We start from the raw sequence: 18,712 nt of genomic DNA, 5'->3' as shown, positions 1-18,712 counted from the left end.
TTCGTCTGTTGGTTGAATAAATGTGTTGTTAGAACGACAAACACAATGTTTTGGATGTCGTTGCACGGTCCGATCCTTTAGTTTTTTTGAGGGAAACGGTCCGATCCTTTAGTGCTCCGTACCGTACGCAGCGCATGCAATTTTTTGTATGGAACACATTTTCCACTTGTTGATAACATGCAGCCCACTGATGAAGGCCCAATAGAGGAGCCCATAATTAACTGGAAGGGAGGCTCTCACCTGAATCTGGCCCAGGTACATGCTCATGGTCCCCTAAACATAAATAAGTAAATAAATAAATAAATAAATAAAGCTAAATGCTCATGCACCAGTTCTTTAAATTTAGGATTTAACAGGAGGATATTATTTCCTATGATAGTGTCGTTACATTCAGTCGATGTTATTCTTAGGCAAAGATAGCGACCAGTCTTCTTTGTCCCACCATTTTCTTCCTGCAACCAGCGGACCCATGCAAACCCTAGTCAACGTCGTAAATAGTTCCGGTCCATTTTTATTTTTCAATAAGAATGTCCAACCCAGCCCAACACATTGGCGACAACACTTTATCCTCCGCCTTGGGGCGCTCGCCGCTGCGCCGCCGTCTAGCCCTGTCAACATAGTGAATCGGGAGAGGACTGTAGTTGTCAGTATAACAGTACGGACCCACCAGGTCCACTCCCGAACACAGGCAAGCGCCTCTTTTACAACTCAGATGTACCCCTCATTTTTTACTCTAATCCACCCTGCTGATATCTGGGACCCACATCATTTTCAATGTATAGTCAATTAACGACAAAATTGCACAACTTTTTTTGAGTAGTAATTCGGAGGAGCAGGCTATAAACTGGGTTGTGCGGTCTCTGTGGCCCGTCTAACAACATGACTAGCCCAACAGTTTTTTCTTTGGGAAAATAGGTAGCCCAGTATTTCTTTTTGAAGAATACCCAAGCTAGGCCTATTTGTTTTCTCCGACTTACTGGGCTGCAAATCTTTCAAGACGAGGAGGGATGCATTCCGGCCTGGCCAAAGATTATGGTCAGTGTCTGTTAAAAGTAATATCAAAGCGGTTGAAAATTCCAAAAAATATAGCAAATGGGAAATTAGTTTCTTTTTTGTTTTTTTTCTTTACTAATATTTTATATTTCATTGGATTTTAACATGGAATAGTACTAATTTATTTTTAAATTTGTTTTAGTATGGCTACTAATTTTTGGATTAAGAATATTTTGTTCCCAAGCAAAAATTTGTGAATTTTGAAAATTTCACAGATATTTAGTTCAATTTTTTAACCCTCGTACTGACCAGAAAATGGGCAGCAATTCTAAAAATGGAAAATGTGCTGCAATAAATTCCATATGAATTAGAAAATGAGTAAAAATTATAAAATTATAGCAAATGGGCTGTACACGCCACAGATTTCGAGGCTGACTTGTTTACGCAAGGCTTTGTCAGTTAACACACGATTCTAGCAGCAGTGACTGTTGGATGTCCATTCAACGGTCGACGTACTTCTTCAATCTCTGATGTTCCTACTCCAGCTGCCTAAACTAGCGCCAGTGGGACTGCCTGCTCCCTTCTCTTATGGCCTGCTATGATGTCGTGCAGGCTTCACCGGCCCACCCTACTCCCTCCGCTGGCCTGGACGCATGCAATGAACTGCCTCCTTGGTACGTGAAAAAAATGATTCCTCCCACTGACATCTGGGGCGCATTGGTTGGGAGGCTGACCTATGGGCCTACTAATTTGACGCGTATGCAGGGCTTTGTCAGCCTAGTCAACAAATGATTCTAGCAGTAGTGACTGTTGGATTGGAATCGAACGGTCCTGCTGCTTCTTCAATCGCTGCTCTTATTGCACCAGGCGCCCAAACTAGCGCCGGCGAGACCGCTTGCTCCTACCTCCAGTGGCCGGTTGTGCTGCCGTTGAGGCCTCACTGCCCCCTAGTACTCCCACCGCTGGCCAGGCCCTGCGGCGACGGCAGCCTCACACCGCAGCCGAACCAGCGAACAATCCTACTCCTTTCCACGTGGGCATCCACTGCCGCGTCTTCCCCAGCTCCGCATCGTCCCCTTCCTAGGCCTCGCCGTCGTCCACTGCCCTGTTGCTCTTGGCGCCGCGTGGTCAAGGTGGTCAAGGAACGACTTCCATCGGAAGAGTACTATACGTGCAGAGGCTGACAGCTGGGTCCACGGCCGCAGCAAGGAAGTGCCTCCTTATTAAGCGGAAAATAATGATTCCTCCACCTAACAGCAGGGACCCACTGGACGGGCCACCGTATTCCGCGAAAAATGATTCGCCCCTGACTGCTGGGACCCACCAGCTACATCTTCGCACGCAAGAAGTGTGTCCATATTACGGGCAAAAAAATGATTCACCCCCTGCTGCTGGTACCCACCAGCTACATCTTCGCACGCAAGAAAGTGCCTGACAGTCGGGACCCACCTGGTCGAAGCGTACGTAGCGTTATCATTCTGATCACGAACGTGTACGTACATACAATCGGTCTGTCTGCAGGCTGCAGCGATGAACCGTGGCCGTGTAAGGAAGGGCACGTGTCGTAGTAGAAGCACGCACGTAGCATGTACACGTACGTATAGCCAGGGTGCCGGAAAGTAAATACGGCCACGTACGTACATACGGGCGGGGTCTCGAACGCCTACTCGCGCATACGTACGGCCAGGGCTCGTGTACATGGCTGGGTCGGAATGGAGAAACTGCGTCGTCGTCGTGTTCACGGGGAGGCAACGGAATGCGTCGTGTTCATCGGGAGGCAACAGAATACGTCGTGTTCATCAGAAGCCAACCGGCTTGGATGGAACAGCCGATGGAAACGAGGCCTGGCGTACTGCAGAACGGAGGAAACGGCCTTGTGTTCGACCGGCCATGGTCGAAACGGGATCCTATTCATCGGGAGGGGTCTGGCGTACCGCAAAACGGAGTAAACGGACTTCTCTTGGACCTCCTACGTCGAAACGGGGTCCTGTTGATCGGGAGGGGTGTGGTGTACCGCAAAACGGAGGAAACAGACTTGTGTTGGAGCACTACGATCGAAAGGGGGGTCCTGTTCATCGGGAGGGGTGTGGCGTACCGCAAAATGGGACTCCATGGGATACTGTTCATCTCCACCGTCGACCTCCTCCAGCCTCCACGGGCTACTGTTCATCCACCGTCGACCTCCTCCAGCCTCCACCTGCGACTGTTCATCCACGGGCTCCTGTTCATCTAGCCTCCATAGCTCCTCCAACGGCAATTGTTCAACAACCCCTCCACCGGCTACTGTTCAACCAGCCCTCCACCGGCTACTGTTCAACCAGCCCTCCACGGGGTCCTGTTCATCCACCCCCAACCGACTCAATTGATCGGGGTCCTGTTCATCCAGCGGTAATGGCCTCTACTACCACGAGGTCCTGTTCATCCAACCCCTCCCACCGGGAACTGTTCATCCAACCCCCCAACAACGCTCACTGTTCATCAAGAGGCAGCAGGTTCGATCGGCTTCAGTTAGCAGCAGTAGCGAAGGAATCGGTCGATCGGGTTCATTTAACAGCCATTGATCGATCGCTCAGGTTTAGGAATGCGTAGCCTGCAGTGCAATCACTCGGGTTCAGTTAGAGCCCAACGCCTCGCTCGGGTTCAATTAGAGCGCAATGCCTCGCACACATGCGCGTACGTGTACGAGAGAAACGTGCAAACCTCCGTGCATCGCTCGGCCCCGACCACCCACCGTAACGGGGAACTCCCCGATATTTTCCTCGCCCTCGCTTCTACCACGGGTTTTTCTGTCATGGACGGCCCAAAGAATGTCGTGCAGCTGCGTCTCCGGCCCGCCCAGGACGAAAAGCCCATTTTCTGTCATGATTTTTTTATCATAGAAGTAGGATCCCACCACATCTGTGATGATACCGGGTTTTGTCACAATTATCATCATAGAAGTGTCATAAGCATGACATCATTTTTTTCGTTCGGCCCAAAATGTCATGGATGTGTCTTTTTTTTATAGTGGGACCATGCTTCACCATGTGGTGGAGAATGTTACGGAGCATCAAGTAGTCTGCGCTTTCAAGGAAGGTGTACGGTACAGAGAGCTCATCCTAAAGTTTGGACGGTCTGGGACCCTGACCATGAACCGAATGATGGAGATTGTCACTTGGTACGCAAGTGGTGAAGAAGAAGACCGCCTCTGGAGCGGCAAGGGAAAAGCCAATGAGCATGACCCTAACAATGCCGATACCAGTCGGAAACAGAAGCGCAAAGCCGAAGCCACTGGTCAACCTGAAGCGGCTGCCGTTACCGCTCAAGGCAAGTTCAAAGGGAAGGCCAGGGAACAGTGGGTTCCTAGGAAAAAGAAAGATCAGTCGTGGCAAGACGTCCTTGACTTGCCGTGTGCCATTCACATGAATAAAGACGAAGATGGTAACTTGATGTTACCCAAGCATACCACTCGACAATGCAGATTTTTGATTCAGCAGTTCCGTGAAGGCTAGCTGAGTGAAAAGGGCTCTAACAAGGACGATGATGAGGAAAAGGCATAAGCTTACCCAGAGCTCAATGCCACTGGTGATTTTTGCTGATGTTGAGAGCAAGAGTTGACTGAAATTCATCAACCGTGAGGTGAACATGGTTGCTCCGGCGACTACAACGTACCTCAAATGGTCAAAGACTCCCATTACCTTCAACCAGTCGGACCACCCAGCTCAGGCTGCTACCCCTAGGCGGCAAGCTCTGGTGGTGAATCCAATCATAGGAGGCACTCAGTTGCGCAAAGTTCTTATGGATGGCGACAATGGTCTGAACATACTCTACGCTCAGACCCTGCAGGGAATGGGTATTCCGATGTCCCGACTCAGCGGGAGCAACATGCAATTCCACGGAGTCATTCCGGGGAAGAAGGCAAGGTCACTCGGTCAAATTGCTCTAGATGTGGTTTTTGGCAGCTCGAAGAATTTTCGAAAGGAGAAGCTGACGTTTGAAGTGGTGGACTTTCACAGTGCCTATCATGCCATCCTCGATCGACTGACTTATGCCCGTTTCATGGCCCGTCCATGTTATGTGTACCTCAAGTTCAAGATGCCCGAACCCAAGGGAGTAATCACAATTACAGGGAATAGGCAAAGAGCTGAGGAGTGTCTTCAGCAAGGATCCAAGATCGCTGATGAGCAAATGGCCATGGTGGAATTGGAAGAGTACAAGAAAAATGCGGATCCGATTGATTTGCTTCGTTCCAAGAAGCCAGCTTCTGAGTCTGCTTTTCAGTTGGCGGGTGAGACGAAGCAAGTTCACATTCACCCGGAACACTCAGTTTCAGTCGTCAGTGATGCCCTGTTGTCTGAAATCATGAACAATCGGGATGCAACTAGTCGAGTGGCTAAATGGGCAATTGAGCTTCTCCCTTTGGATATTAAGTTTGAAGCAAAGAAGGCGATCAAATCTCAAGCACTTGCAGATTTCTTGGCCGAGTGGATAGAACAGCTGCAGCCGACTCAGGTTTACTCGGAGCACTAGACCATGTTCTTTAATGGTTCCAAGATGTTGAATGGTTTGGGCGCCAGAGTGGTCCTGGTATCTCCAAAAGGTGATCGACTCAGTTATGTCCTCCAGATTCACTTCGATTCCTCTAATAATGAAGCTGAGTATGAAGCACTCCTCTATGGGTTGCGTATGGCCATTTCACTCGGCGTTGGTCGCCTGATGGTATACAGCGACTCAAATCTGGTGGTCAATCAGGTGATGAAGGAATGGGACATTAGAAACCCTGCTATGACAGGATACTACAACACAGTGAGGAAGTTAGAGAAGAAATTTGAGGGTCTAGAGCTTCATCACATTACCCAAATAAAAAACCAAGCAGCTGACGATTTGGCAAAATTGGTTCCACTCAGAAACCTATTCCCAGCAACGCGTTCCTTGAGCACCTCCATTCCCCGTCAGTGTAGGAAGATCCTTTCACCGAAGAACCTCCTCAAGTGATAAGTCCCTCTGATCCAACTGAAATCGAGGTCCCTGCAGTCATTGACTTGGTTATGGAGATTCTGGTAATTACACCCGACTGGACAGTGTCATACATTGCATATTTTCTCAAGTAAGAACTCCCAGAAGATGAAGTTGAGGCACGTTAGATTGTCTAGAGATCCAAAGCTTTCACTATGATGAACGGATAACTTTACAGAGAGAGTATCACTGGTGTGGCCAAACGATGTATTTCTCTTGAGGAAAGTCGACTGATCTTAGAAGAGATCCACTCGGGGACCTGTGGTCATCACGCATCCTCTCGGACAATTGTGGCCAAAGCATACCGAGCTGGATTTTACTGGCCATGATCCAACGAAGCTACAAAGGAGATTGTTCAACACTGCCAGGGGCATCAGTTCTATGCAAACTTGTCCCACAAACCTGCATCTACATTGAAGACCATTCCACTCGTTTGGCCGTTTGCTGTGTGGGGATTGGACATGGTTGGACCACTCAGGAGTGGCAGAAGCAGTTTCACTCATCTGCTCCTAGCAGTCGACAAATTCACCAAGTGGATTGGAGCCAAGCCTATTAAGAAGCTAGATTCAAGAACAACCATTAGGTTCTTGAGAGAGTTGGTATTTAGATGTGGAGTCCCACACAGTATTATTACAGATAATGGCTCAAACTTCGATTCGGAAGAGTTCAAAAACTTCCGTGCCACCCAAGGCACTCGGGTGGACTACGCATCCGTTGTGCACCCGCAGTCGAATGGTCAAGCTGAGAGGGCGAACGGACTTATCCTTCAAGGATTGAAGCCACGACTCATGCGTGACCTCGAGCATTCAGCTGGAGCCTGGGTAACTGAACCGTCGTCTATCCTGTGGGGTTTAAGGTGACTCCTAACCGGTCCACTGACCGCTCCCCTTTCTTCATTGTGTATGGAGCCGAATCCGTGCTGCCAAGTGATCTCCCCACCAATTCACCCCGAGTGGAACTCTACTCGGAAGCCGAGGCTGAACAGGCATGGCAGGACGGCTCGACTTTTGGAATAATGTCGGGGAACACACACAGGGGTACATGTTTTCCCCTGACTTGTGCACGAATAGCAAACCAACAGGCCCGAGAACAAGATTACAGGACCAAGATCAGACCAAGCATGAGAGATCAATTTTTTGAAGGATCCCAGTATAGATCAAGCAGACCAAAATGAGCCAAAGAAGCAAGATATTACTAAGGGAAAAACCTCCCTTCCCGGGTAGGCGAGCCTGGCAAGGTTGGGATTTGCCCCGGAAGCAAGCTTCCAGATCGTCCCGGCAGGCCTGCCGGGGCTCGCGGAGGCAAGCCACTCCACCGCTCCACCTCACAAGCGACACAAGTCATCAATCAGTGTGGTGTCAAGCCCCAAAGTGACTAATTGGCTGCTTCTTGCCACATGGCAGCCACTTCCTATAGCAAGCACCTCCATATGACACCCGTCCTAAGACGTGTCAAACAAGTAGGCGCGAAGCTGGCAAAATAGCCCGGCAAGGGCTACGGGGCATGCTATGATGTGACACCCAACAACACATTTAATGTGCACTGTCAGCCTGCAGAGTTAGGTATGATAACATTGTTTACTATCTAATCAGTATGTAAAGACCGATTTGCCACTGTGGTGACCCCTTGATCTATAAAAGGAGGTCCATGGAAACCGTAGAAAGGATTCAGACCCTTCCACACTCATATGCACGTAGGAACTCTCGCCCCGAGGCAACCCTGCCGGGCAAGTGTGTTGCATTCACCACCATTATCCACCATCAATCCAAAAAGCAGGAGTAGGGTTTTACACCTCGCGGCGGCCCGAACCTGGGTAAAACTGCCCGCATGATCTCTGCCGTGCTGTGTGATGCTTCTCCGCTCTATGTGCAATGTGCCCATCCCCCTGCCGAACCAAAAGGGGCTCATGGCCCCATAGGTGGCCGTGGATTCCCACGACATCTTTGGTGCGCCAGGTAGGGGGATCACATGCGCGAACCTGAGGAGCATACGAAGCGCGTCATATTCATCGACGACGTCACCCCTCGTGACGTCCTAGGGGATGGCTGAGACAGAGCGGAAGAGCAACATTGCTCCTGCACGGATGTCGCCCACTCTCTGCCATCGCCACATGCCGTGGTCACCACGACAATGGAAGCTAGCAGCATGGGCAACAATACCACCCTGAATCGGTCAGGCAACAGGAATGCCTTGCAAATTCTGCTCGGGAGAAAGGAGCGATGTGCAAGGGTACCAGGTTTGCTCTCTCTACCACTCTCACTCTTTGCCAATCGTGCTACTCTGGGTTTTAGCATCATCAACGTCGACGAGCCCGCGTGATGCTCGGTCCAGCATTTACCCTGCTTAGGGAAATCCTAATTAGATCACCAGTGCAAGTCCGTTGGTCGAGGCCCCGGCAAGTATGCACCGGCAAGGCCGCCCGCGTCTGCATGGCTTTTGTGCCATCTGCCATTGGATTGGTCAAAAGGTGCGGAGAAGAAGAGAGAGAAACCGACCGTACCTAACACCGCGCCTTGCTGCCCAAAGTTACATGTGCTTCTAGCCGACCCGTGCCAGGAGCTAGAGGTCGATATACAAGCAACACAGTCCTTCCCGGAGCATGCGAGCCATGCGTGCAGCCGCAGCTAGTGGAGGGATACATGGGAGCACAGATAAGAGCTAAGTGAACACAATCTCTGTTATACTTTCGAATCTAGAATTTGCATTTGTATAGTGCTGAAGTGTTTTGTATGATGAAATCTATGACAAGATGGTACCTTTGCTAGATTCTTGTCTGCACCCTCATTCCGTTCAGATTCCTCTCACAGAATGGGTGGCTGCGTCGGAAACTACTAAGGAAAAACCTGTCGGGACGCATCCACGCCAAGATAAATATTAAGGGCCAGACACTTGCGACTTTCGCGGCAATATGATAACGGCAGGCAACCCGAGCGTGCATAGAGACTAATCATGCGGACACTGATGGATAAAACTTGAAAGGGATAAACAAGCAATTTAGATTAAACAAAAGCATCAAGTTCACACGAATGCTTACCAATCGAGGAGGAGAACGATGGTCACGGCGGCCTATATGCATCATGGTCGGCAACGGGAGTCAGTATATTGTCCACGACGGTGGTGCTTCTGCGCTTAGCGTCGACTTCCGGGAAGCAGATCCGAGACCGTGGAAGACGGTGCCGGGGAAGAGGCTCCGTGTACGACGACAACGGTGGACCAGCTCCAGTGCAGCGTACGAGGTCGTCGATGAGGCACATGCGCTGCGGTGGACGAGTGCGCCAATGTTGAAGGGGAGGGGCACGAAGGCTGCGGTGCCGTGGAGAAGTCTATTTTCCGGTGGGGATAGAAAATGGGGAGTATTCAGGTGCACTACTCTGGGTGCCGGGGAGGGGTTGGCTGGGTAGGGCGGACCTGAAGTTACGAAAACAGCCCCTACCAAGCGTCATCTGTAGGCCTGTTCCAAAGGCTATGATGGTAACTTCACACTGCTCGAATCAGGGTCGCGGGAGATTTTCCTGCTGACCTCAAAATTTTGTGACACTGAACTCCCCGTGTGGCGTGTTGGGAGATTGGGGTAAGCAACTAGCGAGTAGTACTAGTAGTTAGTAGTACTAGTAACTACCAGTACCGCCTCCATTTTTATTAACTCTGCATATTAGGTTTGACCGAAGTCAAACTTCCTAAAGTTTGACCAAGTTTATAGAAAAGTATAAACATTTACCATAACAAATATGTATGATGTGAAAGTACATTCAATAATGAATCTAATGGTATTTATGTGTTATTGTATATGTTAATATTTTTTGTTATAAACTTTCTAAGAGTTTACAAAACTTGACTTTGACCAATGCTAATACGCGGACTTAAATAAAAACGAAGGGAGTACACATTTGTTTTCTTAGTTTGTAGTGAATTAATCATTTGTTGTAATTGTGAAATAAATATATTACGCTACTGACTTCGAATGTAATGGTCTATACAATTCAATAGTTACAATCATTGTTGAATTCCAAGATGTATATGAGGTCTATAGTACTTCACAATATGCTCAAACTCAGATAATCCCAGTCAAACGAGAATCTAAATGCATTTCATAGTTATTACTTTGTAGGATGCAACAAAACCAACCATAACTCGACATCATCCATTATAAAAGTAACATTTTGAACACATCCCAATGTGTGAATGAAACGTGTAGAGAGAGCTTGCGAAGATGGAGCAGATAGGGCGGGAAAGATTGTATGTATGTGGACGAGAGAGTAGGAGACAAACCTAACGAGAGAGAGAGATAGAGAGATAGAAAGAGAGACGAAGAAGTTATGTCTGTGAGAAAGATGGAGACATGTAATATATGTGAGATGCATGTGCATCCGGATTCTGTACACGTGGAAGGAGAAGAGACAACAGGTTTGATGAGAGAGCTGGAAAAAACATCGACGAGAGGGGAAGGATCTCGTGGGTTGAGGGATTGATAATTTTGTGCGGGAGAGAGAGGGGTTGGTAATTTTGTGCGGGACAGAGGGGGGGGAGGAGTCAGTCAGCCGTCGTCACATCATCCTGCTTCCAAATGGCCCCACATTCTCTAGTGCAGTGTGATCGCCGTCTTCGATCTCCTCGATGCCCTCTTTGAAGATTGAGGTGTTGTGCATGCTGGGGTGCAGAGAAGCACAAGCGAGAGTGGTCGCCATATAACCTTGGATGGGGATGAATTGTGTGCTCGGGGGAGGGGAGTGTGTGTGTGGTGTGTGTGTGTGTGTGTGATAGTGAGAGAAATCAAACCTATGGAGAGAAATGTGTGTGTATTCTACGGAAAGCTACATGCTAAATAGGGTTTTCATGAAGAGATTGTGCGTGCAAGATAGAGAGCGATGTGCGGGTCTTGAGGTGGGAAGGGGCCGGTGAGGGGTCAAAATGTGTGCGTTGATGCATGTGTTACATGCGATCGTGCGAGGGATGGACGAATCAAGAAAGATGGTTGTTCTGTTAAGGATGCTCCGCTCTCTCTCTCTCTCTCACACACACACAAGTACAAATAGAAGACGGTTCTCTCATGTAAAGACAGCGTATCGACATCTGTCTATGTCTCACTCATGCATGATCATTTGCACATTCACACCTCTCTATGTCTCTATCACAGGCACACCGTCTCCACATTTCCCTTCCGCCACAACACACATATGGACACATACACACGTTCTCTCTTAGTCACACACACAAAATCAGTATTAAAAAAACTAGGGCGCACCTAAAACGACCAAATCCAAATAAATACGAACTGGAGCTAAATTCAAATATATGGAAATATTGTAGCGTTAAGAACTTTTCCAGGAAAAAAAGTTGAGTAATATTCGGGGATTGTTTTCACACACACAAAAAGGTTCGGTGGATGTCCTTCGAGCGCGACACGGTGACGCACCGTTCGATGGACCGCGCGGCCGCGGTTCACGTGCTTGCACAGGATTCCGTATCGTGGCTGTGGTAACTAATATAAGCGCTGCCTCAGTCTAATGTTTACGTGCACTAGTATGGTTTTCTTTTATGTTTGACCAACCCTATATAAAACTAAACTAAGCTCCCATACGCGCACTCATCAATATGCCGCCGCCGCCATTGCACATGCCAGCACCCGCCTGCTCTGGCCAACCATTTCTCGCCCATCACCGCCGTGTCACCGCAATCCATGTGCCATGAAGCTGAAGGCTCGCCCGCTCACGTCGTCTCCAGTCCCTCCTCGTGATGCTGCCACGCTGCCAAGCACGCGAACAGTTGGTGGAGCCACGTCTATGCACGCTGCGTACGAAGAGGAGGAGCACGTGCTCCAGCACGCCGGCGAGGAGGAACTAGCGTGTCATTGTCGTCTCTGCCCGCACGGAGGAGGCGCGCATGGTGGATGCCGCGGCGGAAGCCGGTCGCCCCCGCGCCGAGCCCGCAAACCGGGTGCGGACGTGGAATCTACCTTCGAGACCTTGAATGCCACGTGGATCATGCAATCTGAAGAAGCAATTTGGGTCAGTCGACTCTTGTGAGCCGTTGGATGCAACATGGATGGCCAGAAGGGCTTCTTCAACGTCCGAAATTGATGCACTGTTCATCTTCTCTCTCAGGCATCGAGCCGCCAGCCCGCCACACGCCTAACCGCCTGCCACCGCCGCCCCGCCCTCCCCTGAACCGCCTGCCACCGCCATGCCTCCCCCACCCCCGCCATCCCTTTTAACCCCGGGCACGATCCATTTTTTCCGGCGAACTGCATTCCACACCCAACACTCATAAGATTGATCATGGACACCCTGCCACCCTAATATAGATACTGGGGTAGCTTCTCTGCCGTCTTCTTCCTTCACTCCGTCGATCTTCTTTCACTAATCGACTTACCAAAATTATACTACTAGTATGAACGTATTAAGTACAGTAGGAACACGAAGATACGAGCAGTTGTACCAACCGCAAGAAGAACAGTAGTAAGACGTAGTACTAGTACTACTGTACGTACTAAAGAGTTCAAATAACGGGAAAGAACATAAACACAGTTCAGCTGGGGGCTCAGCACAGCACACCCCTGAAATAAAACTAAGCAACTAGTCCGCTTGACACTCCAGTAGAACCAGCATGAGCGACGGCACTGCCACCTTACTCGGAGTCTGAGTCCATGTCCTTGACTTTGTCCTCGTCCCTCTTCCTCTTCCTCTTCGCCGATGCTTCTTTGCTTGAACCGGACACTGGGCTCTACTTCTTCATCCAACCCTTGTAGATATTTAAATAAAGGTAGGCATCCATTGCTAGGTACAGGATGTGATCTTCATCTATTGTCTTCGACTCCCATGCATGATGAAACTCGTGGTGAGGTTTCTTCGCTTTAGCATACGAAGGATCAACTATGGCTGCTGCCAGGGTCAGCATTGAAGGCTGAGAGGAAGACACCATGCTTGCCTTCCGGAGATCGAATGGCTGGCCTACAACGAGGCCTATCCGACCCAGGACATCCCTGTCGTTCCTAAAGTCTATAGTAACGAATTTAACTGTTTCGTCCTTGCGGAAGTTCTTAAAATCCTAGCACTCAATGTCGGAATGGCATATTTGGTAGACCAAGCACATGTTATGTACGCAAACCTGGATCACGGCGGGCTTCTTCTTCTCTGCCTCATTTAGAATCTTCTCGCTTTCCAGGACTGTGGTGTACTCAACATCTAGCCCAGTGACCCACTCATCCTTTGAACTTTTGAACATGCGTAGGAAGCGAGCAAGGCATGCTTCCACCGCCGCGGATCTATGGGTGCAGATGACTATGAACTCATCGCCGGTGATGGCTCTAACCTTGTACTCACCGCCGATCATGGAGATTTGGGAGGCCATGGATTTTGGAGGCGGGTTAGGAGAAGTTAAACTAGTGTAATGTGAAAGGATGGAACGACTGGGAGGGAACTGTTGTAAGGCATATGATGGGGACGACCGGACGAGTAGGGCGTGCGAACTTCGTGGGGTTGTTGGCTTGCCCGGTGGATAAACGGCTGCATGCCCCCAAAGAGTTCTCGAGTACTATGCGGGAGCCACTAGATGTCATGTCTACTAGACCCATATCGTAGGCCTGATGGTATAGCTTCTGCGTGTTTGCACGCCATGCCGGCGCGTGGATATAACTTCACTTAATTCCGTCAACCATCGCCTTCGCCTCCCTCGCGTGGTCGCGCCCTTTGAGACTTCAGACGACTATAAATGAGCAATTTTTTTGCCTATTCCGCATGCATGATACTGCCTATGGTCCTTTTTATTCCGCGTAAGATTTGTGTCAAGTCAAAGTTTGCAAAGTTTTTGACCAAATTTCTACTACAAATATCAATATCTACAATACCAAATATATATTTTATGAAACTACATTTTGTAATGAGTATAAAAATATTGATTTGACATTGTGAATGTTGATACATTTTTCTATAAGTTTGGTCAAAGTAGAGGTGCATTGACTTCACACAAAACATATATGCACAATGCAGACTAGTTCCTCCGTCCAGGTGCGTGCCATGTCCTATCTAGTCATCACAACAAGGTTAGCTATTAGAGTACTACTACGTCCCTTCTAGTTTAAAGGGCTCGATTCAAAATTTTCACCTACTCTTACGAAGACAAGATAGAGGCGGTGGAATAGTTTTTCTAGTGGTTTCTAGAGTCTGGACTCCATCTTCAGGAACCTTCGCCGCCCCCGGCAAGAATGCATGGAGATGAACCAGAAAGGAAATGAGGCTGGAATGAGTAGTTCCGTATTTTATGCTCACCAGCCCCAGGATTACTGTTAGCTGATGAGGCTCCAACTTGATACAAGAATTCCGAGCAAGGTACAAAAATATGTAGTACCAGACCATTGTGGCCTAGGGGTACAACATTTGATTTCTAATGGTTGAGGGCGGAAGCGGTTGGATACATCTGCGTCTATGGGACTCCATTTCCCACAAGAACAGCTGACCAGGATAACTCCTATCTTCGCAAGGCTGCAAATGACCACACGTAGGCTCCGAGGCTGACACCGCGATGCTTATCTCCATTGCACGCAAATCTGGCCAAGACAATAGCCAGGGACAAGCCAGTGAGTACGTTTGAATGTACTCGCAAACATTAAAAACACGGGTATAATATATCAAACATACTCCGGATTAATTATGTGATCACACGTCTGTCACGAAATATACGAAAAACCATGATGCACACATGTGGTTAAGAATAATCCAAAATAAAGTACTGGGTGCCAAACGAGGGTCTGAGTGACTCCTTGAGAGGAAAATGCAAGAATAGTAATACTGGTGCCAAACGAGGGTCTGAATGACTCCTCGAGAGGAAACTGCAAGAATAAAATAATACTGGTGCCAAACGAGGGTCTGAATGACTCCCCGAGAGGAAAATGCAAGAATAATAATGCCGCAGTCGGGCGTCAGGGCGACACCACATAAAGGGCTTATATTCAAAGTAAGAAAAACACGCCACAGTCGGACGTCTGAGCGACATCACATAAAGGGCTTATAAAAGAATAATCACAGTGAATATCCAGGAGGTAGAACCATCCTAGGGATACTCAACAAAAATACATAATGTAAATGGTTAGTCCATAATGATAATAAAATTACAACATGATCTTCAGATGTCACAGGTCATAGACAAAAATTTAGTCTAGTCGTTTCTCCATCCGAAGACCGTCACTGAGTTCTAGCTGATTAGTTCTCCATCCGAATACCGTTACTATGATCCAGTTAGCCGTGCCTCCATCCGAGAACCGTCACTGAGCTCTAATTAAATCGTTCTCCATCCAAATAGCGTTACCAGATTTAACTTAGACTGTGGTCCTTACTCAAGAATATGGCTAACCAACCGGATATATCCTCTGCAGAGGGAGTACTATTTTCCCACGAGTAACGGATTTATTTAGTCCATCGGGACTAATTCCGCCTACGGTCTTTTCATTGAAAACACGCCTGACCTGCACACACCAGCTTAACTCACCGATGTCTGGAATCACCCATGACACCTGCCAAGCAAAACTCTAAGTGTGGAGGCTACAACCTCGACGTAGCATGGGATCAAATTTCTATTCGCGCGCTCTAAGGGGGTGCCCCCCCTCTCGGTCCCAGCCGGAAAACACCCATGCCCCCGGACCAAGTGGCCTGCCTACCGGAGGCCTCCGGTATCTTCCACTATGGCCTCTCTGTACGGTGCGTGCTTTGGTAAGGGGTTGACAACTTACTGAACCATACCCCGTCTGCGACAGGGACAAGTGGTGGTACCAACAAATAGGGGAGCTACTGATCAAGACTCGACCTACGACCGACTCAGGTGGTCCGAGTATCCTCCAACAATATTACCATCAATGGAATAAATCACCACTCATTAAGCCTCACCATGCCATACCAGACATACTCGTCTCGACGAGGGACTAGGGACAAGCTCGTGTCTACCCAAGACCACGACTTTCCCGGCTACCTTACAGTATGCAGGAGGGGCTCACGAGGATGGTCCAAAACACTAGCGTAACCATTGCTGACCACAAGATATCTCCAAAAAGCACTCATGCGAATGATCTTACCGTCACATACAATAGCACACACTCCACGCCAAAGTGGTGTCGAAACCGTATCAAAACACCACCCAAAAAAATATTATGCCAGAGTTCAGAAATGCTTGCCTTCAAGAGTATGCAAGGGATGCACTTTTTGGAAGCTTTCCCTTTTCTCCAAAATCCTATTTTGCAAAATATCCAAATAACAAATATTTCAAACACAGTACAAAAAGTTGTCTCAAATATTTTTCAAATAAATCTTAAAATAAACTAGATGAAATTTGAGAGAGGTAGGAAAAAGAATCAACTCATTTGGAGTTCTATTTTAAAAGTTATAGCTGGTCAAAGTCTGGTCAAACTCTGTTTTATTAAAAATCAGAAAAAGGAAAACGCTTCGAGGGGAAATACGCTTTCGTAGCGGAGGAAACGTACGCGGGGGTTTGCGCCACCACTTAACCAGAGAGCGCGGACGCGCGGGTCACTGACAGTGGTAGGTGGGGACGGAGGAGGTCACCGGCGGCGAGCTCCGCGGCGGAGGGGGCTACTGTGGTGAAGTGATATCTGGGCTCCGGTGATCTTTGGCCAAAGCTGAGGTGCTAGGCAGCTCCGCACGACTACGGGGGAGTTCTTGGTGGCGTTGGATTGGCGGAGGAAGCCCTGGTTGCGACGAATCGCACCGGAGCTTGGCGGCGGCCGAACTGGCCGGAGTTGAGGAAGATGGCCACTACGGGTCGATCCAGTGCGTGGGAAGCTTCACGGGGAGGGTTTGATGTCGTCTGAAGCCTTGAACGAGCTCGGGGACCCTTTATATAGGCGCTCGAGGCAGGCTCCCATGGTGGCCGAGGATAAGATCGCCGGCGACCACTTTTCTGTAGTTGCAGGGCATCGTGGCGGCGACGAAAGCGTGCCGACGAGCAAGTGGATAAGCACGGGCTGTGCTCTGGGGCAGCTGGCGTGCGCTGGCGGTTTGGGCGGCGCCGTCCGCGGCGGAATCCGCTGCCGACGCCGGCGTGCTGCCAAGGCGGCGCTGCAGGGTGCCAGGGAGAGCTTGGAGTGTACTGGTGAGAGGGCGGTGCACAGCATGGTTCGGCAGGCGAGCAGGGGTCAGAGATGGGACGCGACGAAGGCGGCAGTGCGGCGTGTCGGCTCAGTGCACGCGCGTGCAAAACGTGCGCTCTGGGCGCGCCCAGAGCACGCACGGCAGGTGCTCGATGGAAGGCCAGCGCGCTCTAGAGAGCTTGGGTGAGGCTGGCAGCTAACAGGCCAGGGTTAGGGACAGCTAGGATGCTAGTGGACATGGTTGCTGGGTCATTGGAGCAAGTTCACAGTGCAAACAAGGAACTCATGCCAAAACAGACTGTGCATACCAGGTGTTCGACAGAATCCAAGTGCACTTAGACAACTCTTGGAGGGGCCAAAGTCTCCAGATCAGGGTCTCTTTAGTTGCAGGAGATGGTGGTAAGATTAGTTTGGCAAAAACAGAAAATTGATAGTGCAAGAATTTGAGAAAACCAGTTTTGGGCAGAAACTAAAGGTTATCATTGCATGCACCAAAATTATGCCAATGGGTCCAATCTCCTGGACTTAAGAGTTTGGTCGGGAGGACTATAAGTAGGAAAAAAGCTCAAAGATACTAGAGCAAAATAAAATTGGGTTGCAGTACAAATCACCAAACTGGACCAGAATGGAAATGAAGATAATTCACTCAATTTTTCCAAAGAACAACACTGGGTTTTTGCTTCAAGATGAATTGTATGCATCCACTGACATCTCCAAACACTTGGAAGAATTTTTTAAAGAAATATTTAAATGGGTTGTAGTGCAAAAGTGCCTACTGGACCAGATTGGAAAAATTGGTGTAGAGCTCAAAATCTCCAATGGCCAAAAGGTATTTTTGCATAAAAGTGATGTGAAAACATCACATGACATCCCCAAATCTCCGAACACCGGCGATCGCGCGACGAGCGGCGCTGGTGGACCTCGCCCACCGTACACCGATCTCGGGCTATAAAACGACCGCGGTGCTCCTCTCTTCTCCCTCACACCTGGCCTCGTTCCTACTTCTCCTTCCTTCTCCTCCACTGCTGTTTGCAGGAGCTCGAGACGAGGCTCTAATGGCGGAGGCGATGCCGGACTGGTATGTGGTCCTGGTGTGTGGAGGCTTGGCGGTGCTGCTGGGGTTCTCCGTGCTCCTGTGCGCGATGATCCTGGATGATCGTCGTGATGCTGCCGCACGAGTGTTAGCTCTTCGCGGCGGCGGCGATCACGTGGATTAGGCGCGGCATCGGGGCTGACTGCTGTCGGTGCGCTGGGGCAGCTCGCGCTTGAATGAACACTGACAAATCTCTCTCACTGAGACTGTGGTGTCCTCGAGTGAGGTTAGCTAGGCGCAAAAATGTGCTCAAGGATTTGCAATAGTGCCCGAGGTCGAGTGGTTGTCATCGTGAGTCTGCTGTTACGATGCTGCGCGAATAAAGATCTATGTCATGAAAACATATACGTGGTAGTGACTCGGGGAAAGAAATCTCCTCAAAAACATGCTGCGAGAGACAAAGATAAATAAAACAAGACTAAAGTAGAAAAACTGCTCACATAACGGAAACTAAAGAAAAACGGATCCGTCGCACAAAATTTACGAACACGCTACAACACATAAATAAAATTACTGGGACAATAAATACAGCGAAGGCG

This window comes from Aegilops tauschii, chromosome 7 (assembly GCF_002575655.3).
Source record: "Aegilops tauschii subsp. strangulata cultivar AL8/78 chromosome 7, Aet v6.0, whole genome shotgun sequence".
NCBI classification, from domain to species: Eukaryota; Viridiplantae; Streptophyta; class Magnoliopsida; order Poales; family Poaceae; genus Aegilops; species Aegilops tauschii.
The sequence above is the reverse complement of the archived record's forward strand: the minus strand, read 5'-3'. Positions refer to the sequence as shown.